This window comes from Pleurodeles waltl, chromosome 1_2, assembly GCF_031143425.1.
Source record: "Pleurodeles waltl isolate 20211129_DDA chromosome 1_2, aPleWal1.hap1.20221129, whole genome shotgun sequence".
Lineage (NCBI taxonomy): Eukaryota > Metazoa > Chordata > Amphibia > Caudata > Salamandridae > Pleurodeles > Pleurodeles waltl.
In genome coordinates, this window is record NC_090437.1 from 359480774 (window position 1) to 359505746 (window position 24973).

The 24973-nt window shown below is 41.2% G+C and overlaps 1 protein-coding gene across 1 annotated transcript in view; it reads right to left on the reverse strand.

Annotated features, from left to right (window-relative positions):
• Nucleotides 1-24973, reverse strand: part of LOC138295562 (atrial natriuretic peptide receptor 1-like) — a 219037-nt gene that overhangs the window by 188424 nt on the left and 5640 nt on the right. The window lies entirely within an intron of this gene.

Consider the following 24973-nt stretch of genomic DNA (forward strand, 5'->3'; position numbering starts at 1 on the left):
ATTATTTTTTGTTATGTTGTTTTTCTGAATTTGTGTTGTGGTGGACTAGTTCCAACAGGGCCAGCTTGGAAACAAGCCCTGAAATTTTTTTTCAAACCACTGTGGAAAAGCCAGGTCGAAAAAACTGACAGTCCAGGTCTCTATACCAAACATTGTGCCTGCTGTTTTACGCAAGACTGCAACTATCATATTGATATCAATACTTCAGTAATATTAGTAAATCTGTGATATTCCCCAAGGCTAGCAACTGAAAGACAGCGGAGGACTACCAGAGCAAGAAGAGGAGACCTTTCCAGCTCTTGGCAATACCTTCCAACATGTATTTGTATCTATGGGATAAATTTGTTGCTGTAACCTGGCCTATTCTTTTGTGTATAACATCAAATGGAGCTTGCCTATGAAAGCAGGAAGGAATTAACTGGAGAACAAAATACTTCTTGCATTATTTCCATTGACCCTCATGCCTCAATTCCTAATTTGACCTCTTCTCAATGTACACTAAATCACCATGCTCTTACTCCAGATATAGAGGTATGTCCCAGTATAATTACATTTGGGAATTGTATCAGGATATTACAGCTCTAAGCAAAACGTCATGGGTCAATTGCTATTCTGTTTGTCTTAGATGTTTGCTAAGTTTTCCCATTTTCATGTCCTCCTTTAATTTAGAAACCACTTTATTAACAGATTAATCTCTTTACCACAATCCCTCAATCCCACCCTCTCCTTGTAGTCTAAAATGATTCTGTTCTATACTTCTTTATTCAATTTTAGCTATCCACTCAGTCTGTTACATGTGTTTGTGTGGGTAATATATGTTTTTTTATTCTCTCATGGATGGCTTCCTGATGAATCTGGGTGTGAATGCACCTACTGCTAATAGCATTTTAGAGTTATGTATTGGATTTGTAATTCATAAATAAAGATAAATATAAACAAATAAAAAAATGAACGTGAGTGATTCTTAACTTTACGCATCTTTCTCTCAAGTTCTTATCAAAAGTTGCAGTTGAAGTTACATCTGCAATGGATTGCAGTCTAAGTACTGTCCTAGTATTCTGGTTATTCAAGCCTGACATGAGTTTTGTTTGTAGTAAACTGTTCTTCAACTATTCCACTTGGATAGCATTCCCAAATGCAAAGCAACATTGATGGCTTCCTACAGTTGAGGAAAAGGAGGAGACTCAATGACATAATATTGATTATAACTATATTGACACAAAAGAAATCAGAAAATAAATATTGTTCACAAAATATTGCCTCCCTATAGCTACCTAATAAAAACACAAATATTGATAACAAAAACTGCAGTTAATAATATCTATTTTACTTATAGTGATACATTAAAATGTTGTTTAAAAATATATTTACAACAAATACTAAAATATAAACATTAAACAAAAATAAATTACAATATGTACATAAATAATGCACCGAAAAGAATGCTAAAAGGGACATATATGTATATATAAATATATACACATATATATATATATATATATTCAGAAAAAATGGTGCATTTAAATCGCACACCAAGGGCTGCACATCATCCAATAGCAGCTGGTAAAATACTCAAAAAAACACTTTTATCGATAAATTCATCGGCTGCTATTTATTGAAAAAAGATTAGATTGCAGGTAAATCAAACCAGCAAAAGTTGGTACAAAAAGTACAAAAAGAAAATCGACAATGTGCCCACCATTCAGAAAACACACACGCTGTCCCAACCAAATGTCTACGCGTTTCGGCCGAAGCCTTCAACAGGACATTGGCAGACATTTTACACTCAACTATTTAAACCATATAGTCCTTCTTTGTTGTTCATTGCATAGCTCAAGAGAAGTGCAGGTGGAGCGGCCATTTTGTAACGTCACAATTTTAACTTAAAAATTAGAAACTCCTAATCCTGTGCATGCTTTGAAATAAACTATGAACTAAAAATGTGACATTATATATTTCTCTCATATTATAATACATTATCAAAAATATAGTCTGGTCACCTGTGAACACTAAAAATTAATTGTAATCACAGTCTACAATTCTTGAATACAAAACAAATCCCATGTATGCTATTTTTTTCTCTCTTTCTCTTTTTCAATTTTCATTTTTCCTTTTTCCTTTTACTCTTGATGTCCACATATTGCCCACTTATACCTAATAATTTTAATTTTAATTTTAAAAGCCTGATATATAAATGTAATTAATTAATTATATAAATATATAAATATATAAATATATGTACTGCCAATTGATTGCAATACATCCACTCCATATACAGGCTATAAATAGATAACAAATGATGACAAATAAATAGAGTAAATTCAGTCAATTCTAAAAATAAAAAATAAAATACAGGTAAAAGGGATTTCAACGTAGAATAAATATATAAATGGATATTCATCATCATAATTCATTAAATTAGTCATAGTCCTATAAATTAATATATTCTAAAAGGAATCTGAAGAGATTAATTAATAGATCCATATCATAGGTAAAATTGTTATCGGTTAGGAAATTGTAAATAAACCCCACAAATTCAGCAACAGTAGAGTGTATTTGTGCGCCGCTATCCTCCCCAAAGACCTATGCAACAGTATAAGAATAAAATAGATGAGTATAACACCCTAAAAGTGAGTAAAATATTAATAAAAAATTATTACCAAAATACACTAAGTTTCAATCCGGCAACATGCTAATAATAATGATAATAATAACAATAATAATAAAGTCAATCAGTAAGGATCCTAACAAAACACAATATTCTAAAAAAGTCATCAGTTTCATTTCATGTTTTCTATTGGACAAAATCTATGTGTGAAAAAATGTGAAAAAATTTATATATCTGTGTGGGGAAATCTAAAAGCTTACAGATGAACATGAAGCGCTGCGTCCAAGTTGTGACCCCAAGGGTGTTCTGTACCTAAAAGTAAAATAATTTTGGACTCCATTTGTCTCAAATGTGCAATTCTATTGCCTCCTCGGGGATGGGCCGCAATGGTTTTAACACCATAAAATGCTAGGGAACTGCAGTTACCTTCATGTACATCCCAAAAGTGTTTAGCTAAAGGATAAGATGGATCATGATTCTTAATGGCTCTAAGATGTTGCAGGAACCTGACTTTCAGTTTATGAATGGTACTGCCCACATATTTTTTGCGACACCCACATTCAATGACATATACAACATATTCAGTTTCGCATGTGATACGATCAGTTATGTCACAAATTTTTCCTTCAAACGTGGTGTATGTCTGAGTATTCTGTGCATACAAACAAGATTTACAATGTCCACATTTCCAAAAGCCCAAGCTTTTTTTAGCCAACCACAACATATTAGATTTGGGACTCTGAAATAGGCTTCTGGTAAGATGGTTACATAAAGATTGAGTTTTGCGATATGTGATACATGGATGTGAACCTATACTGTCCTTAATTGCAGAATCATGTCTCAAAACATGCCAATTTTTCTGTATGATATTATTTAAATATGAATGTTGAGAGTTAAACTCTAAGAACAGTCTAGGTGATGATACCTTATTTTGATCTTGATTATGAATGTTATCAGGCTTGAAAAGCAATTTTTCTCGAGACATATTCAAGACCCTCAAGTGTGCATCTTTAAGAATCTTCAAAGGATATCCTCTCTCTAAAAATCTCTGTGTCATCGTCATGATTTCAGTCTTGAAGCAATCATCATTAGAACAGATTCTACGAGCCCGTAAAAATTGACTTTATGGAATACTCCACTTCAAAGCTTTTGGATGACCACTATTGCCATGCAAGATTGAATTACAGGCTGTTGGTTTACGAAAAATGGTTGTCTGTAAGACATCTTTTTCAATAGAGATCTGGACATCAAGAAATTCTATAGTTTGTGCACTATATTTCAAGTCTAAGTGAATGTTCAGCTCATTGTTATTCAAGATATCAACATATTGTTTGAGAGAAATCTCGTCACCATCCCAGATAAGAAAGAGATCATCAATATATCTGACCCATAGTATCACTTGTTCCATGTATTTACTATTAGAGTCAGACCAAGCTATCTCCTTTTCCCACCAGCCCATGTAAAGGTTGGCGTACGTGGGAGCAAATGAAGCTCCCATTGCAGTCCCTTGTTTCTGCAAGTAATATGATTGTCAAATAGAAAGGCATTGTGGGTGAGGCAAAATCTTAACATGCTAGTTAGCATGTTAGTATGTTGAAGAAATTCAATTTTACGAGTACCCAAGAAGTGACAACATGCTTGAATACCATATTCATGCTTGATGGAAGTGTATAATGCAGTCACATCCATGGTTACCAATAAATAGTTGGGTTGCCATGGAACATTGTGAATCTTAGCAAGAAAGTCATTGGTGTCTCGAAGATAAGACGGCAATTCGGTGACAAAAGGACATAAGAAAAGGTCCAAGAAACGGGAGGTATTCTCTAATAGGGATGAGTTCATACTCACTATAGGTCGACCAGGAGGATGTTTTGTATTTTTATGAATCTTTGGTAAAAAGTAAATACAGGGAATTCAAGGAAACAAAACTTTAAGATAAAGATATTCATTTTGGTCAATTAGCCCTTTAGTGTGCCAGCTATCAAGCATCTCCCAGTAGATGGTTTGATATTCATTAGTAGGATTAGTAGTTAGTTTTTGATAATGTTGTTTATTGGAAAGTTGATGATTAGCCTCCTTCATATAGCTATTAATATCCATAATAACAATATTCCCTCCTTTATCGGAGGGTTTGATGATAATTGTGTTATTGGATTTAAGCTCATTTAGATCTTTCCAATCTGAGGCTGAGAAATTCACTCTTTGAGCTTTTTTCATTTTAACCCTTTTCCAATCATTCCGAAACCGATCAATGTCATCAACTACCAATTCATAGAACAAATCAATCATATTACCAGACGGTAATTGAGGATTAAATCTGCTGGAGGGCTTAAGCCTACTGGCAACGGTCTTATTAGTAACAAATCCCATATCAGTCAAAGTGTGATTGTCTTCACCTATATCATTGCTAACATCATCCAAACAACCCAACCTGCCAATTTCTACTAAATCAGGCGCTTCATTGACATGAAAACCAGATAAAGTGTCTACATTAATGTTGGAACAAGATGTAGTGGCCTGTGTTGTCTTGGAAAAATATTTCAACAGCCGCAACTTACGTGTATATTTATACAATATATATAATATTAACAAACAAACAATAATTAACATTCTCCATGAACTGGAAAAAAAATACAACTAATGAAAACTAAATGCAACAAACTGTAAGGCAAAGTAACAAGAAAATCATATTATCAATTAAACTAACAATATAAAAAGAACACAGAGTCTGATTACTTACTACACCAAAAACTGAATGCTGCAAGACAGTGATATTCAGCCAGGTTTGCAACAGAAAATCGGAAAACAAAAGTGATAGAATACATACAACTACCTTCTAAAATAAGTAACCATTAAATTAAACAAACATAAAAACTGACACTAAGGATCACATACCTGAAAAAAGGCACACTAAGGCAAAGAAAAATAAGTAAATTAAAAACATTTCTAAATAACAAGTCACTCTTAAATGCTAAATAGAAGACTAAAATTCCTCAGTCCTAACAAGTTACCACTACACAAACATTTGAAATAAAAGTCAGACAACCTTTCCCCCCAACAGAGGCGGAGTCACCTTACCCACTTTACAACACCCCCATCGGAAAACCGGAAATAAAGACTCAATTACAAGCAAGAGCACAAATGTAAGTAAAAAATAGAAAATTATTACAATAACTTTGTATTTTGATTATAATTGTAATGTAAATATTTTATTTTATTTCAATAACTGTATTATTGCTCTATTTTCAGACATAATGACAGAAAGAGCAAGCTACATCACAGAATGGGAAAAAAGGTACTCTCTCACATGGGCTACACTTACAGCCAAGAAAGTACAAGTAAGGAAACTATCAATTGGAAAAGTACAAAACATTACTCTAATGCTTGCTATGGGAGGGCTACTACAAAAAATGATGCTGTTAATAATGTAAGGGGACACAACAACTCCTTCCAGATGTCATCAAAATCAAAGTGAAGCATGTACTACAATATTTAGGAGAGGCAAGCACTGGTTTCCTAGTGCCCACAACTACAATACAAAAAGATACACTTCCTAAAATGCCTGAACATATTCACAGGCCAGCCACCAACTATACTCATCTTGAAACACTTAATGGCACAAACTAAAAAAGCCACCAGTAATACTCCTCCTGCTCCTAGAAGATATCAAGATATCTAAATTCTGAACACTTTACCAGCACAAATAAGGAAGAACCCTCATAGTTAATATCAAAACACTAATATAGCATTAGTTTATAGCTTTCTATATAATTAACAAAGACGCATGTACTATGAACTACTAAACAAAATTAAAATTAAAACAAAAAACTATTCCTCATGTAAAACAATAATCAATTTTCTACATGCCATGATCCAAACAATTCTTAAACTATACCCATGCGCAGACATACAAAACTGTTGCTACCATTAGGACCAAAGCATTTGGAGACACCTCCTACAGTCTGCTCTAAGTGTAAAATATGCAACAAACATCCAATTTGACTTTGAAATTAAAAAATTATTGCACTCGCCAATGTCCCTGTAATAGAGGTAGCTAATCACTACAAACAACTTATAAAAAGTCCATTTTACCAATAAAACAAGCACAAACTGAGTCCCCTAATGGACTACTTTGAAAGCACTTGGGTTTGCAGACCACACCGCTCTGAACACAGACACCAACCCAAATTCCAAATACTGCATTGGGTTGTTTCTGACAGCATCATTGCTCAAGAAGCCAACAATGCAGTAGAAGAATATCACAATGTATTCCACTCTACACTAGGGAGAACCCAAAGTAACTCTACAAATTCATAGAACCCATACAAAACCACCAAAGCTACTAACAACTAAGAATGGAATATTCAGTAACCCAAATTACACCTAGGATTACAAACAACATTTCAAGAAACTAGAAATCAACACCAAAACTACCCATTGCTAGTATTCAATATATCCCCTCACACCTAAAACCCTGCACAGAAGAATAAAAAAGCTCAGATGACTAGCAGCACCTTCCCGTAACACACTTCCCGACATTAATAGACTACAAATGCTAAGTGAGCAGAAGAAAATGGCCACTGAATGGAACTGGGACATATACTGTATCTCTATTGAAAACAGTGAGGTTTTAAAAAGAAAGTGTTGAAAAATGTTTAAAAAACCTGCAAAAGTAAAACCTCAATAAAAGTGAAAAGTGAAAACCTCAATTAAAAATGAAAAGTATAGAAATAAATAGTGCTATAAAAACAATATAGTATTTTTATAGTATACTTAAACATTGATTTCAAATTATAAAAAAATATGTTGAACAAATGTATATATTAATAATTGATAAATGTACCACATTTGAAAAATGAAGGAAAAGTTAAAAATGTAAAACAATATTCTCAAAGTAAAAATGGAAAAAATGTTGTTCGAATGTAACAATGAAAGTATTCTTTCTTATGTCTAAAAATATGTATGTATTTAAAAATATATACTTATTCATTAAATAAATGTAAAAAAAAATAAAAAAAATTGCAAACTGTGGCATGTACCTTTATTATTTGTTTTTAAACTACAAATATTGATAATGTATTTGGGGAACGCAATATCCACTCCAATCTAAACCACTTGTGAAAAGATGTTGCATACTAAAGGGTTCACATTTACTATTCCCGTTCAAATCTAAATCATCTTGAGGAAAGGTTTGGAGACCAAAGGGGTTACATTGACTATTCTCATCCCAATGTAAACCATTTTGGAGAGGTGTTGGAAACTACACCTCCTGAGATCACATGCTCATCTTTTCAGGCACATTGCATGCATCCAGGCAAACCATTCCATCATTCATGCCACAGTAGGTGCCTCTTCTCTTTTGAATGAAAACTTGAATACAAATTGTACGCATTACAGTGTTACTTCTCATCCTATGACAATCACTGTGCTGAGCATATAGTTCATGCACCAATAATATATGAGAATTTGAAGAAATGTATGTTTTACCAAGAACGTGTCAGTCATGTCTGATATGTAAATGCCCATCCATGGCCTATTCACTCATTTTCTTGACATTCACTCTGATAATACAGGAGTGATGAATGGACCTGTACAAATGACTATGGAGAGCAAAAAAGCTAAAATGAAGCATGTCAATGACTTGGTAGATGTCAACCACAACACGTGACATGGTGTATTACACCCCAACATCAGACACCTTTAGCATTGCCAGGGTCAGGTACAGCCTCATGATCCAATGACTCCAGGTAAGTTGGATGAAAGTCTGCTGCATCATACTTCCCTGCTAAGGTGGAAGATTGTTCCCTGTTGTTGCTGGTTGTTACCTTTCCTATGCTAGGTTCATGCATGACATAGGCAGGCATCCAGGTCTAGCAGAGGTGCGGGCAGACTGATAAAGTGGAAAGAACCCGCAATAGTAGTCACTGACCAGAAAGTGAGTAGGGAGTCATGAGGTTAGCCCTGGGTTGCAAGGCACTGGAGATGTACACTGTAATACTTATGGTATGAGATCATAAATGTTTTAGGCCAGGACGCGAGTCCAGGATGTATCTGCATTCCAAATATTGGATATGGAATTAAGGCAAGTAGACATCGTCAGCAAAATGTAGGACCTCTGCTGTTGGCATATGAGAGGCTTGCTGGACACTAGACCTCTCACTGGTTGTCATTCCGCTCTCATTGGTGGAAAGGGCATGAGGTCATGTTGTTATCCCAGAAGTCCTGCCAAGGGAGAAGTAAACTTAGACCATCAAATATTGATAAATGTGATTTTTGCAGTGTCCTGGCATGTGAGAAACATAGTTGTTACATGGTTAAACAGGACATGTTGTGAATGGGAGGCCAGGGAGTTCAAATACTGCAGAGAGGGTTAACATGAAGAGATCTGGTATAGGGACAGTGAGGAACAGGAGAGTCAAGAGAGGCAATATTGTCAATGATGCTGAACCTACATCACCATATTACTGTTGTTTCCACATTGGCCTGTCCATGCAACAGCGTGATCCAACACCCGCTAGAGGATGATACTATGGGGACAGTGATTTGCCTCCAAAGAATTACATGAATTAAAGAGAAAGAGAACAGTATTTTGGACATCAGCCTCACAGTAAAAAGAAGTTTTATCATGCCATGTGGCATAGGATAAGGAGAAGGGATAACAGAGAAAAGGTAACAAGTCACACAGAGATGGCTGGGGACCATGGCACAGATTAGACAAGGTGAATAGGGGTGGTATAACAGGGGCACATGGGAAATAGTTACAGGAGAATGAAGGCGGAAAAGGTGGAAAAGAAGACAGACAACCTAAGAATGAGAGAAAGACCAGAGCTATCGAGGGGCACAGGATGTAGGGGACACATGGATGACATTGAGAACAGGTGGATGACGTATGGAAAAGATGGTGGAATGGGAAGAAAGTGACAGAGCCAAGGGACTTAGGGGGTCATTCTGACTCCCGCCGGCCGTGGTAACCGCAGGGCCGGCGGGAGCCGCCAGAATACCGCTGCGCGGTCAGAAGACCGCTGCGGTTATTCTGGGTTTCCCGCTGGGCTGGCGGGTGACCGCCAGAAGGCCGCCCACCAGCCCAGCGGGAAACACCCTTCCACAAGGATGCCGGCTCCGAATGGAGCCGGCGAAGTGGAAGGGGTGCGACGGGTGCAGTTGCACCCGTCGCGATTTTCAGTGTCTGCATGGCAGACACTGAAAATCTTTTTGGGGCCCTGTTAGAGGGCCCCTGCAGTGCCCATGCCATTGGCATGGGCACTGCAGGGGCCCCCAGGGGCCCCACGACACCCCATACCGCCATCCTGTTCCTGGCGGCCGAAACCGCCAGGAACAGGATGGCGGTATGGGGGTCGGAATCCCCATGGCGGTGCAGCGATTCCCCAGGGCAGTGGAAAACCGGCGGTACACCGCCGGTTTTCCGTTTCTGACCACGGCGTCAGAATGCCCATGGGAGCACCGCCAGCCTGTTGGCGGTGCTCCCGCGGTCCCCAACCCTGGCGGTCTCGGACCGCCAGGGTTGGAATGACCGCCTTAGTGGCAGCCAAGTGGAAAAATGTTTTCAGGTACACATCAGTGAAAGGCTCGAATAATAGAACATAGGGCACTAAATACAGAAAGCATAGAAGAGTAAAAGAACATAGGAAGCGTGGTGCTGGGGAGCATGTGATGCGGCTATTGAGGGCTTTCAGGATTTGGGATTCAGAGGAAGAAAGAATGGAGGAGGTAGGAGGAACAGTGAACTGGATAGGCAGAACTTGCAAAAACAACAGAGAAAGGATTAGGGTGCTCGATGCTACTGTACCTCCACCTCCCCCGGCAGTACCACTGTTGTCTTGGAAATGGACCGACTTTGCATTATTTGGGTGTGGCTAATGGTGAACAGCTGCTGCTCTAAGAGGGTGAGTCTAAGACCTGCCCAGTTCCATAAACAAGCATTACAGCTGCCACCTGTATTCTTTCAAACTGCTCCTTCAGATACTTCCTATTTTGCCACTTCCCCCTTGGTATGAATCAATAACCACATCATGTACTCACCATGAGGTAAAACATAATAATTCACGATGCCTGCCTCCGCTCCTTTGAGGTCCGTTTTCCTCTTCATGACTTTGAAGTCAGTCATGATGGGGAATTTGTCTCAGCATACTCTTTAGTCGTATGTTTACAATGGACAATGCTGGTTGTGGCTTATTTGATCTAGGTGTACGCTGATGGCAATCCAATCTATACTGATTGTCTGTAGGCCACCATTACCCGCTGCCTGCATCTTTAGTGTCTACGTGTACAGCTTCAGAAAATAAAAACTGTCTTTATCTTTGATGTCTTAATGTGTGTAGCTTTGTCTGTGATTTATTCATTCTTCCTGAAATATATGCAAACAGATTTCTCCAAGCAAAATCTATGAGGAATGCATCAGAAAATTCCTGAGCAAAAATTCTTGTGTAGACACATACACCCTAAATGTATCAGCTCGATCTTGGCACTTTTTTAGTGGAGCTTGTAGATTTCTGTACCCCTAAACTGACATGCAGATTGTTTGTGAATCCCATACATTGCCCAGTTTATATGCTTTCGTAGTTGTAGCATGTGTACATTCGCACTGTGAATCTTCTTTTTATTTATGGGGCCCTGAATTAGAAATGCTGCAAGATATAAGCCTCTTCATTCATTCCGACATCTGTCATTCTTGTATCACAGATCATCACTGCATCACTGTTCAGACACTGTGAAAGACCGTTGTGTTATTAATCAGATTTTGATTAGGTGCAACAAAAGCATGCTAAGTAGGACATACTAGACACAGAAGAGGAGTTAAGACAGCTAAACCAAATTTCTGCTAGAGCTACAAGTGGAGGAGCTGGAATTCAAACATATACAGGCCATGCTCTGCTCAAAAGTTTTTACTTTTTGGAGGGAAGTGAAATGTAAGAACAGCAATGGTTTGTCACGAGCAAGACATATGCTTGATAAGCTAGTTAGTATAAGCAGGTAAGCTCTTTAGTCTGAAAGAAACGTAAAGCTATTTAGTGTTGTTAGCAGTGATGTGTACAAAGAGGAAACTCTGCTGTACTGAAAATCTTTGATTGAATCTTTAGGTAGGGGAAACAACATTTAAAACAATAAGTTTACCACACTTAACCATGCATACCTTTACGATGACAATGCCTTTACCACACATGCTTTTACCATTAACATGCAAGGTAAGTATATTTAAGTTAGGTAAAATGTCCTGCCCTGAAGAGTAAAACCTCCCGCCACGCACAATGTTGTCATCAATGATGTCATTTTAGGTGCCATCAGTGATGTTGTCAAAGATGTAATAGAACATTTCATGAATTATGTCATATGTGAGGTCATAAGCAGTGCGTGGTGAGGGTGTGGGTTATAGTTTCTTCAGTTACCTATAACGGGTGGATTTCAGTGGTTTTATAAATTTGAAATGTTACAAGTTTTCTGTAATGTAAAATAAGATAGTATTACCATACCTAACTATAATGTCACTTTCACCTTTTGTTTTTTACAGGGAATTTCTTTTATTTTTAAAATAAATTAAGATATCTTTTGACCGTGCAAGGCGTGGGGTTGGTCACTGGGTCTGGCACGTGGACAGGCCCTTCTCCCACCTCCCACTGGTGGTCATATCCCGCAGCGCACAGTCGTCTTTTTTTAAAATCAATTTTTTGATCTTGCAGAACTCTTACGAGAGTCTCTCAGGAGCCAATGCATTCACCTGTGCTGCCACAAGACTCTCTCAGCAGCACAAAGGGCCATTCTGGCTCATAAAACCCTCCTAAGAATACATGGAATTCTAAAGAGGACATCCTTTTCAAATCTGACCCAGGGTGTCCCTCATGGACCTCCTTTACAAGGGATAGTTGGACACGGTATCTTGCAAACAAATAAAGCAGCACTCCTGGTGAGAATTCAGGTTGTGCAGTCATGCGTGGATGACCATCATCACAACATGAAAGTATATGAAACTAAAAGTGCTCAAGTCAGATTCGGGCCTCTACCATCACTACAAGCTCCCAGAATGGCATTAGCCAATGAAGAACAAAGAGTGCAGGCTGTGCCAATATCCTCAAGGAACACTTTCTGCATATACTATGCATCTGCACAATTGTATTGCCTTGGTGTAAAATTGAACTTAGAATCATCTTTAATATAAATGGAATGAGATCCTGTTGTCAAGCAATATTGATCTGCATGGAAGGTCTGACAAAGCAAACCATGGCGTATTTGGCAAAAACTTTCATTTAAATGCTGAGTCACTCATTAAACAGTCCACAATTAAATCTTCAGAAAACACAATGGACTCCGCACATAAGCTACATAACCTGCCTCTATCAGTTATGTAAGCAAACCTGTGTTAAATGCCAGACGTACTGCATCTTAGCAACTTAGGGGCATATTAGTACTCTGTTTGCGCCGGATTTGCGTCGTTTTTTTTTATGCAAATCCGACGCAAAGCTAACTCCATATTTATACTTTGGCGTTAGACCCGTCTAGCGCCAAAGATCTTGGAGTTTGCGTCATTTTTTAGCGTGGACACCTACCTTGCGTTAATGATATGCAAGGTAGGCGTTCCCTTCTAAAAAATGACTCTAAGGCATGTTCGCCTTATTTAAACTCCCGTGCAAAAATGACGCACGGGAGTGGGCGGGCCTGAAAAAATGACGTCCAGCTGTTTTTGCGTCATTTTTTAACGCCTGGTCAGGGCAGGCGTTAAGGGACCTGTGGGCTCGGAAGGAGCCCAGAGGTGCCCTCCCATGCCCCCAGGGACACCCCCTGCCACCCTTGCCCACCCCAGGAGGACGCCCAAGGATGCAGGGACCCATCCCAGGGAACTTAAGGTAAGTTTAGGTAAGTAATTATATTTTTTTTTTTTGTGGCATAGGGGGGCCTGATTTGTGCCCCCCTACATGCCACTATGCCCAATGACCATGCCCAGGGGACATAAGTCCCCTGGGCATGGCCATTGGGCAAGGGGGCATGACTCCTGTCTGTGCTAAGACAGGAGTCATTTCAATGGGGGTTGGGAGTAAAATAAAATGGCGCAAATCGGGTTGAGGCCAATATTTTGCCTCAGACCTGACTTGCCCCATTTTTTGACGCCCAAGCTCCATTTTCCCCTACGCCGGCGCTGCCTGGTGTGGGTCATTTTTTTTTACGCACACCAGTCAGCTGCGCCGGCTAACGTCATTCAATAAATAAGGCGCCCGCATGGCGCTTTGGAATGGCGTTAGCCGGCGTTAAAATTTTTGGCGCACAACTGCGTTGGCGCAGTTGTGCGTCAAAAAGTATAAATATGGCCCTTACTGTGCAAGGAATGAACAATATGCACTTTAGTATTTTTGCTACACTGCAGGGAGGATTTCAGAACACACTGTGCTAGGTTTTGCATTGGTGAGGTGGCGTACACCCTTCTGTTTCACAGCACCATGAACAGAAGCATGGTACTTTGGCCCTCATTATGACATAGGCAGTAAATGCTGCCCATCGCCAAGGCGAGGGCCACCACAAGACCGTTGCCATGGCTACCTACCATCTGCCATATTATGACCGTTAGCCAGAATTCCGCCATAAGGATGGCGGAATTCAAGCTACAGTCAGGGCGGCGGACAGCAGTAAGGTGGCACTGCTACCAGTGCATTGCCAGTAGACTGCCGCCGACTGTATCATGATCCATGATACTGCCTGGCGGTGTTCTGCTGACTGATGCAGCTGCTGGCAGCAGCGCCACATCCTGTCTCCTGCCGGAGGACCCCCTGACATCAGGTAAGTCAGCTGCTCCGATGGGACGGGTGGGGGGAGTGTTGTGTGTGTGTGTGTGTTTCTGTGGTGCGTGCATGCGAGTGTGGTGCATTTGGAATGCGTGTGTGCATGAATGGATGTGAGTGCGTGTGTATGTTGTGATGTGTGAATGTGTGTGCATGTATGTATATCAGTGTGTGTGGATGTGTGTGTGCATGGATGTGTGCATGCGTGGGTGAATATAGGTCTGCCTGTGTGTATGCATGTGTATGTCTGTGCGTGTAGGTGTGTTTATGTCTTGGGGAGGTCAGAAGGGATAAAAAGCAGTAAAAAAGCCACAGAAACCATGGCGGTGGGCAGGGTCATATTATCATGGGCAGCCTAGTGACGGCTGCCGGGCTGGAGACTGTAGTCTCCAGCCCGGCTGTCGTTACCGCTGTGGCAGTGGGTGTGTTACATTGGCGGTTTGGCTTTTGCCAAACCGTCAATGTCATAATATGGCGGTATGTACCACCAGCCTGTTGGCGGTACTACCCCCAGTATAACACCGCCCGTCGGGGTTATGATGACCCCCTTTATCTTTTGTTAGCCTTTGCTTTGGACAACCAATGGCGAAAAGTATTTTCAGCTTTCCATTGTTTCCATAACATACGCCAGCATATAGCATTTTAGCTTCTTGCGTTTTTTAGCTCCTCATGATGACTTTAAACTCTTTTCATTTTTATGTTTTGTGAATGTTTTGCACATGACCTACTGCTAAGTAACCTTTGACTATAAGCTAATATACACATGGTTTTGGCCTCGTGAGATGAAGTAGTTAAATGAAATGCTATTGGTTATGAGTCTGTCATTATGTAATGTTGAGATTATTTGCAGACAAACATGCAGAAGGCTTCTTTATTCACTAATAGGCACACTGCATTTTTTATTATACAAATACTGTCTGGGTCGAATCTCTGGAAATAACTATTACCTTATTACAGTAAAGTTGGATATATGTCCATATCCACATTATATTGCTTTTTAACTCGTGTTCTTTTAAATGATGATATTATAACTATTCTCATGCTCTAAGTGATTGTAACTGATTTTAATCAATCAAACAATAAATCTATATGTATTCTGCCCCCTTATACCTTAATTATTTTAAATTTTCAGGAAATGGGGCCTGAGCCCCTGGATCTGGTAATGGCGACTGCAACATTTAGTTTGTGTTGTGGGCAGCCAATCAGAGAGAGTTCTCACAGGACTTGTGCTGATGGGAAAAAGGTCCTCATGGCCAACCATATTGCTTCATTATTTGAAGTTGCAAGTGCATAGGAATCTCACAAGACTGTCTCTTACCCAACCATTCAATTTTTTAAGTTTGTTTATCCTTAATTTCTCAAAAACGACTGAATGGATTTACGCCAAATCACAAGAGCACTTCTTTCTGTGTAAAGATCTAGCTTTCTAATATTCCCTACAGAAACTGCATAAGGAAATTGCATTTTAGGACTCCAAACCCTTTTTCTTGGCCCCTGTGTGACAGATCACCCCAACTCTTTCCAGGAAGGAGCTGAGGTGAGTCAACTTTTTTTCTGTGAAAGTTTTGTGAAGATCTGTCAAACGGCACCAAAGTTATATGAAAACAACTTGATGCCTGTCAATCAAATTACTTGGCCACACCTCTATAGCTATACATTTTGAACCTTCATTTCTCAAAAACTATTAAATAGATTTAGCCCAGATCACAAAAAGCCAGCTTTCTGAGTAAAGATCTACTATTCTGCCAAATTTGTGGGGGTAGGTGTAACTGGCATAATACTCTCAATGACAATTACTAGTAATTACACAAAATTACTTCTAATCATGCATAATTGTGTGAGAAGTGTAATCAAACATTTAGCATTATTTTCTTAGTGTAAAATGCACACTCACACCCACAATGGGCCAGCAGATGCATTTTGTGCTACGAAAATAGCACTAAATGCAACAGAACACAAACAGCAGTTGCAAGCAGTCACATGCTTTCTCGTAGTTCGTTGTCCCTGTGCTCCTTTAGTAGTATTCTTGACCCAAATTACTCTTAAATGTTCAAGCAGGCCAAATTACATACTTTTGCATCACAAGAGTAATGTTTAAAATAAATGTATCTCGGGGTCCTAGCCTCTTAATAACATCATAAAACTAGCATTACAATCAAAGTTAATATACACATGTAAAATAACAACAGTAAAAAAAAAAGCCAATAGAATGCATCATTTTGCTAAGCATTATCTATAGTATTACACTCATAGTGCTTTAACTGAAATTTTGGTGTAGAGTTCCATGTAAACATGCAACAAAGATCAGAGATTCCATCCAAGGGACCAAAAAATTATTTAAAAAATAAGTAGTTTCTCGAAGAGTTAATACAATAAAGTGTATATTTTAAATAAAAAACGACTGTGGTATCACACTAATACTACAATAATCAGTAATTACTCCAGATATGTTAAAATCAGTTTAAACTGTAAAGAAACAATTGATTCTGTGATCATACCAATAAACCCAACCTCTACCTAAAAAGCCAAATTGTATAAAAATTAAGGGTGGACTGTAAACTCTGCTCCACTGGTGGAGTTCTGATTGGCGCGTACTAGGAACTAGTATTACTTTATTGAAATAAATTGGTTTGAACATCACCTTGGGTTACCCAACTCTGTCCGTGTGTGTGTTGTCCTTGTTTTGGAATATTGTTTTTACATATTGAGATTTATTTCTGGCAACACGTGATTCTGGATTGTTTTAGAGCAGTTTTGTTTCTCATTAGCATTGTGTGCTCTGCTAATTCATTTCCGTTAAGATGCTAGGAATTTTCACCCTCTGTAACGAGCTGGGAAACCTGTCATGAGGAATTGAGGCCTGTGTGAGGGAGCACCCTCCCACCTGCCATATGCTACTGCCTGACACCTGCCTGTGGTTCTAGTTTTTTTTTATCTCCACTGCCATTGTAAAATGAACAGGGAAGCCATGCATGACCCATTTGTTCTGCTGATTTGCATTGGGAAGGTGGTGGCAGTCAAGTATTTTTAACACACCTGGTATGTGCCGTTTATTCCAGACAACTGGATGATTGCCTCACACTTTTAGAAATAATAACTTCTAAAGTTTTACATAGATTTCCCTAATTTCTGGTTTGCTTGCATTTGTATGCATCATACAACATGGAGCATATCTTTATTGATATTATTAACACTGCTAAACACAGTCTGACTTGACAATGTACACCGAGTTGCTGCTGCTGCTGCCAACTGTGGAATGGAGGTGGTGTGCCAGCCTGGACTTCGTAGTGCAGGAATGGGATGCCAGGACTTTCTCCTAATCGTTAGCGGGCTCCTCAGTGAGGTGCGTGGTGGAGCCAGGTAATGTATGTTCTGTGCGGGTCAGGTCACAGGTGCATGTATGTAACTAGTTTCTAGCACTTAATTGTGCCCAGTAGTGCTTGGTGGCACCTAATGAGAGCACCTAGTATCCCAGACTTGAGAACTTGCAGTGGTGCATTGCCGAGAGGTTTCTCAAACTCTTTGCACCAGGTGTGAGTAGCTACTCCAGTATGGATACTTCTTCGATCGCATTACTTGAATGATAACATTCTAAAAGTTAAATGCTCGTATTTTAGTTTAAAACAAACTCACATAATATGCCATAACTTTAATTCATCGTCTGCATTTCCTCTGCCAACCTCTTGGCATAGGACACGCTTGCAACTGCCTCCACCCCAAGACAGACCTCCATGCAATCTCAAGGAATTTTTGTGAGACTACACGGCATTCTTCTTAGTCAAACTCTGAGAATTTTGCCCATCTCCAGTATAAATACCAACTGAGTGCAAAAATATGAAAGTGCTGCTGTCTGTTAAAAGAATTTGGAGGGCAACTTTATATCATCTCACACCTAAGGCTATGCAAAGCTCTTGATCCATGCCTTTCTTGGCCTGGTAAGCACTAGGTAAAAAAATCACATATGTTTAATATCCTCAATCATGTTGCTGCAAATTATTTTGTATGGAGATTTAGTTCGTTTAGACCATGGGTACTCGCAAACATTTTCCCAGGGGCCAAAATGTTTGGTCTGTGATGTGCCTGGGGGCCGCATTGATGACAGGGCAGTGGCGGTCGGGTGGGGTGGCTGGGGGGATTGGTGGCAAGGTAGGTGTAGGAGAAGCAAATTATATACATCTAGTGGCTGAAATAAACAATGGGAAACCAGAAAACCTGGAACTAATCCCGGCTTACCCACTTTTTTGATACTAGACAATTGTTTAGTCTCACTTTCCCGCCTTTTTCTGTATTATCACATTTAATATGGCCTCGAAATACATGATTCATGGTGTGCTGCACAAAACCTGCTTCTATGGTTGATTTATTAAAGTGTAATGTTTTTCATGTGTGATAGGAACCAAGGGCACCCATAAAGTGCACATACCAAGTGACTTGCCTCTTTAATTTACTATTGGTGATGTTCTCAGGGCTAGGGAAATAATTATTGTTTCCAAATTTATGTTTGAAAACTATCACTTTTAAATGGATACATCTCAATGCACTGATAAAATAAATTGTACTATGGCGAAAAGGTTCTGCATGTTAACTAAATGCACTTTTTTAATTTTGAAGAGGCTGTCTTAGTTTTACATTTGTGTTGCAAGATGTCTTTAAAAATGAAGGCGTTTCTAAAGTTAGGTGCAGGAGTCCCTACTTCCTTTCTTTAAGACCAATTGAGCTTGAAATAAATGATTGTGCGTGTATTTCATATTTGTATTGTTAGTGCAGAGTCGAGCAAACAGCTACCCAGTGCTCCTGTTGCTCGAAGGGCCGCATGTAAAGGTCATAGGGGCTGCATGAGGCCCGCGGGCCGTACTATGAGTATCAATGGTTTAGACTCAGGGGCGGCTCCTCCATTTGGGCGGAGGAGCTTTGCCCTCTCCGCCAGCAGCGGCAGCTGCAAAAACTTTCAGAGAAAAGGATAATAAACTATGTTTATTATCCTTTTCTTTGAACGTGATGGGGCCACGGGGTGATGTGCAGTGAGGGGGAGTCCTTTGCACTCCCCCTCAGAGTGCATGTGTGTTTGGCCGGCCATCTCGGACCGGCCAAACACACATGCGCACAGTGCTCTCTCCAGCCCAGCAACTGTGTTGCTGGGCTGGAGAGAGCCTGCACAAGCTCCCAGTCTGTCTGGGAGCGACCAGCTAGGGCACTCCCAGCCAATCCTGAAGCTGATCCTAGCAGCATCAGGAATGGCGTAGGGAAGGCTGGGAGCCTGTGTCTGCCTGGATCGACGAGGGAGACCGGAGCAAGGTAAGTGTTTTTTAATTATTGCTTTTATTTAATTTTTACCTGTGCCCCTCCCACCCCTCCTCCCATGCTCCCCTTCAATGCAGTGCAAGCCACGACTGGTTAGACTTCCAGTTGCTAGTAAACCGGTTGACCAATAGCATGCCCAGGCTAAATTTAATATGCAGTGTTTGAGATTGGCAGGATACAACTGCATCCATATAAGGTTCGAAGGAATTTTATTAGTTGGACAATAACACATTTGTGAGTCAGCCTATTTTAGAACTATTATATAGGAATTGTTCTCAGAGTTCCAAAAGGCTTCTTTTACAATAGCCTTGGTACTTTTATTAATTGATGTGAGGTTGCTCCAACACTTTCCCAGGCCTATGTCGCTTAAGTGCAATTTAAAATGTTAGAGCCAAGGAATTCAGTGCTCTTTCCCCAAATTCATGATTTCAACTAAAGCATCCCTGTAATGTGATAACTCAATCATGGTCCACCATCTAACCAAGAAAAGAAGGGACTTCAAAATGGCTAGATCACTGACCCTTTTCAAACCTGTGTCAAATAATAGTATAGTGGAACCATAGGAGTGCTTTGAGACAAGCTAAATAGAGATCTGACAAAAAAGTTTTCCTTGGAGATCAACCCAGTGATGTTCCTTATTCCCCAAATTTTTTATCCATATAGAATTGCAGTTTGTAACTTTGCACGTTAAATCTCAGTAACTGGGAGACAGATTTCGGGGAGTGGCAATATATCTCTTAGTAATTGCAGAAGCTTTATGGAGCTTTTTGCTTTTCTGTATATGTGATCTCCAAGTATGAGATTTATCTATTCTGATGCCCAGATATTCCACTTTATTTGTTAATTGCAGAGTCAGCCCCTTCACAAAAAGCCTTCCTCTAAATTTTATGTAAAGATAAAACACCATGGCCTTGGTTTTTAATCTGTTTACTTCCAGACCTCGAAGACTACCAAAACCAGAAGTTAACAAAATTATTGAGCAAGGTCTGCAATCCTATCGGAGTATGGGAAAACAAAAGAGTATTATTGACAAATAGCTAAGCAGGTAAGGGAGTACCATCCAATTTAGGAGAATCATGAGTACCATTACTAAGATGTTTTATAATATTGTTTATGTAAAGAGAAAACAGGATATGGGCCAGCACGCAGCCTTGATACACCCCACGCTCAACAGGTATGTGATCTGTGTACTGGACCCCTCCCCTCGATCTCACTAGGGCAAAAATGTTCTCATGAAGTCTCATCAAAATGTCTAGCAAAGCAGGATTAATTCCCATTGACAAAAGAGTGAGCTATAGACATTGTTAGGGGACTAGATCAAATGGTACACTTAATTCCACAAATTCTACATATAAATGTTATTTGGAAAGCCTCAAGTATTTCCCAATAAGAGCTTGAGGCAAAGGATCTGATCAATCGGGCTCACCTTGGTGCTGAATCCTGCCTGCAAGGGGGAAAGAATCTGAGATTCTACTATCCAGTCAAGCAATTTGTCTAATGCTGGGCAACAAGCACTTTGTGTAAATTATTAATTAGACTAATGGGAAAATAATTGCCAGGAATATTCCTATCCCTTTTTTAAAATAACAGTATGATCTCAGCACCACGCCTTGAATCAGAGATTCTTTCCCCCGCCATGATCCTGTTTGATAGTGCGTTGTTATAGGGACTCTACAGAGTGGGCTCAGAGTGAAATAAATTGCCTAGGATCTTATCTGGACAGGGAGATTTCTCTGGTTGCAAGGATTGAATAGCCCTTTATGTGTCCTCCAGAGTGAATAAAAAGGGATCATTGTTCACTGAGCATCATTCGGGTTTGAAATGCTTTCTGATTTTCTAGTGTCTGTCTCATCTACTGAAGGTGCACCTACTTCTAAACTTTTCAAGGTGTACACTTATGTGAAATGATCCACCCACTGTTGTAGCAATACAGAGAGCTCCAAGAGCTAGCATGACTTTGACTACCATGTGCTAGAATGTGCCAAAAGGCTATGGTATCGTTCTATCTAGAAGCCTCAACAAGAGCGTACCAATTGGAATCAATCCAACCCTGTTTGGAAGATGCCACTATTTGTTTATAAACAGAACAATATGTAGATCTAACATAAGGATTGAATTGAGTGGACAATTCTCGAATGGCCCAAAACTTTATTAAATTCATTATACATTTGCGGTAGTAAATCAGGTTTAGTGATTAGTTTCAACCATTTCACAGTTTCCTATTTTTCCCTAGTAACAAAGTTATCTCAGACCATTAGCATACATTAATGGTATTAGCAAAAATATTGCCTTCCAGTTTTAGGGCATTACAATCACTATCAGACCTGGTTAGTATTTCAAAAATCAACACTGTATGCCAGAGCTCAATATCCAAAATGGTATAGCCAATATGACTGTCAACCCCCTCTACCAAACATGAAGACTCTGGGTCTATTTGATATGCATTTCCCATTGCAAACCTTGTATTGAAGTAAAAGACATAGGTGGTCATTACAACCCTGGCGGACGGTGTTAAAGCTGCGGAAATACCGCAAACAGGCCAGCGGACAAAAAAAGGGAATTATGACCCTGGCGGAAACCGCCAACATAGACAGCCACTTTAACACACTGCCCGCCACGGCTGTACAGACAAGCAGCGCGGCGGTTACCGCCAACAGACAGGTGGAAGACAATGTACCGCCCACAGTATTACAACCCGCCAATCCGCCACCTTTTCCGGGGCGGATTCACCGTGGATAAAAACATGGCGGAAACAGCTTTTGCAATGGGAAAACACTCACCTGGAGGCCACCATGGAGCCGGAATTACAAATACTCCCTGCCCTTGTCTTTCTGCTCCTCTACGACCAACAGCTATGTAGGCGCAGAAGACACCGGTGAGTACTGCACCTACGACACGGGGAGGGGGAGGCAAAAGTTAGGGGGACACCCACCAAACACCCCCACCCTCGCATATTACAACATACACACCAATGCATTCACAAAAATCACAAGAACAACCCACAATCCCCCCGAAAGAATGAAAAGACAATGCGAAATTCGGTCAAACATTATAATGTGCCAATATACATGTCATACAAAAATATACAGATATATATTTGAAAATCAGTCATAATTATATATACAATACGAGAAGTAGTGCAGATATGTACACAACAATGTTTGTGCGCCAACAGTCCAAAAATGCATGGGCGAGGCCCACAAACGATACCTGACCACTATCGGAGAGAAAACTGCCGGGGCATCAGATAGAAATACTACAGGCACGTCAGGGGGAAGGGAAGGAGGGGGCACCTCAGCCGGATGAATGCAAAGCCAGATCCACGACGGGGCTCCATGCCCATTGATGTATCCTGGGAAGTGCAAAGCCACAGTCTCACAAGTCTCTACAGTGGGTGGTATGCCCACTGTGCCATCCTGGGGAGTGCAAAGCCACAGTCTCTCAAGTCACTACAGTGGGTGGGTTGCCCACTGTGCCATCCTGGGGAGTGCGAAGCCACAGTCTCACAAGTCTCTACAGTGGGTGGTTTGCCCACTGTGCCATCCTGGGGAGTGCAAAGCCACAGTCTCTCAAGTCTCTACAGTGGGTGGGTTGCCCACTGTGCCATCCTGGGGAGTGGAAAGCCACAGTCTCACAAGTCTCTACAGTGGGTGGTTTGCCCACTGTGCCATCCTGGGGAGTGCAAAGCCACAGTCTCTCAAGTCTCTACAGTGGGTGGGTTGCCCACTGATCCATCCTGGGGAGTGCAAAGCCACAGTCTCTCAAGTCTCTACAGTGGGTGGGTTGCCCACTGTGCCATCCTGGGGAGTGCAAAGCCACAGTCCCACAAGTCTCTACAGTAGGTGGTTTGCCCACTGTGCCATCCTGGGGAGAGCAAAGCCACAGTCTCTCAAGTCTCTACAGTGGGTGGGTTGCCCACTGTGCCATCCTGGGGAGTGCAAAGCCACAGTCTCACAAGTCTCTACAGTGGCTGGTTTGCCCACTGTGCCATCCTGGGGAGTGCAAAGCCACAGTCTCTCAAGTAGATGCAGTTCTCTACTGGTATTGGGTGGGACTGTTGCCCAGACTGGTTGAGTCTCCCCGTGAATGTTCTTGTCCTGTCACTGTCCCAGCTGCACATGGGATAAGGATGCCTGATGTGACGGGCTATTCATTCCTACACAGTGCTTGCCCTGTTCAGCGGTGCTTTGCCATGGCGGTCTTTGCCCTGTTCAGCGGTGCTTTGACATGGTGGTCTTTGCCCTGTTCAGCGGTGCTTTGCCATGGCGGTCTTTGCCCTGTTCAGCGGTGCTTTGACATTGCGGTTCTGGACTGTTCAGCGGTGTTTTGCCATGGCGGTCTTTGCCCTGTTCAGCGGTGCTTTGACATGGCGGTCCTGGACTGTTCAGCGGTCTTCACCATGCCGGTTCTGGACTGTTCAGCGGTGCTTTGACATGGCAGTTCTGGACTGTTCAGCAGTGCTTTGCCATGGCGGTCTTTGCCCTGTTCAGCTGTGCTTTCCCATGGCGGTCTTTGCCCTGTTCAGCGGTGCTTTGCCATGGCGGTCTTTGCCCTGTTCAGCGGTGCTTTGACATGGCGGTTCTGGACTGTTCAGCGGTCTTCACCATGCCGGTTCAGGACTGTTCAGCGGTGCTTTGACATGGCGGTTCTGGACTGTTCAGCGGTGCTTTGCCATGGCGGTCTTTGCCCTGTTCAGTGGTGCTTTGCCATGGCGGTCTTTGCCTTTTTCAGCGGTGCTTTGACATGGCGGTTCTGGACTGTTCAGCGGTGCTTTGACATGGCGGTTCTGATACCTACATTGGTGTGTGGCATGACGTTCTTCACACTGGGCATTGGTGTGTGGCATGATGTTCTCGACACTGGGCATTGGTGTGTGGCATGACGTTCTCGACACTGGGCATTGGTGTGTGGCATGACGTTCTTCACACTGGGCATTGGTGTGTGGCATGACGTTCCATCATTGCCCAGCGGGGCTGTGGCAGCCGGGGCCCTCCTGGGCTGTGACTCCGGCGGTGGTCTCTGGACCAGTGACGATACTTGTGCCCTCCTGGGCTGTGACTCCGGCGGTGGTCTCTGGACCAGTGACGATACTTGGGCCCTCCTGGGCTGTGACTCCGGCGGTGGTCTCTGGACCAGTGACGATACTTGGGCCCTCCTGGGCTGTGACTCCGGCGGTGGTCTCTGGACCAGTGACGATACTTGGGCCCTCCTGGGCTGTGACTCCGGGGGTGGTCTCCGGACCAGTGACGATACTTGGGCCCTCCTGGGCTGTGACTCCGGC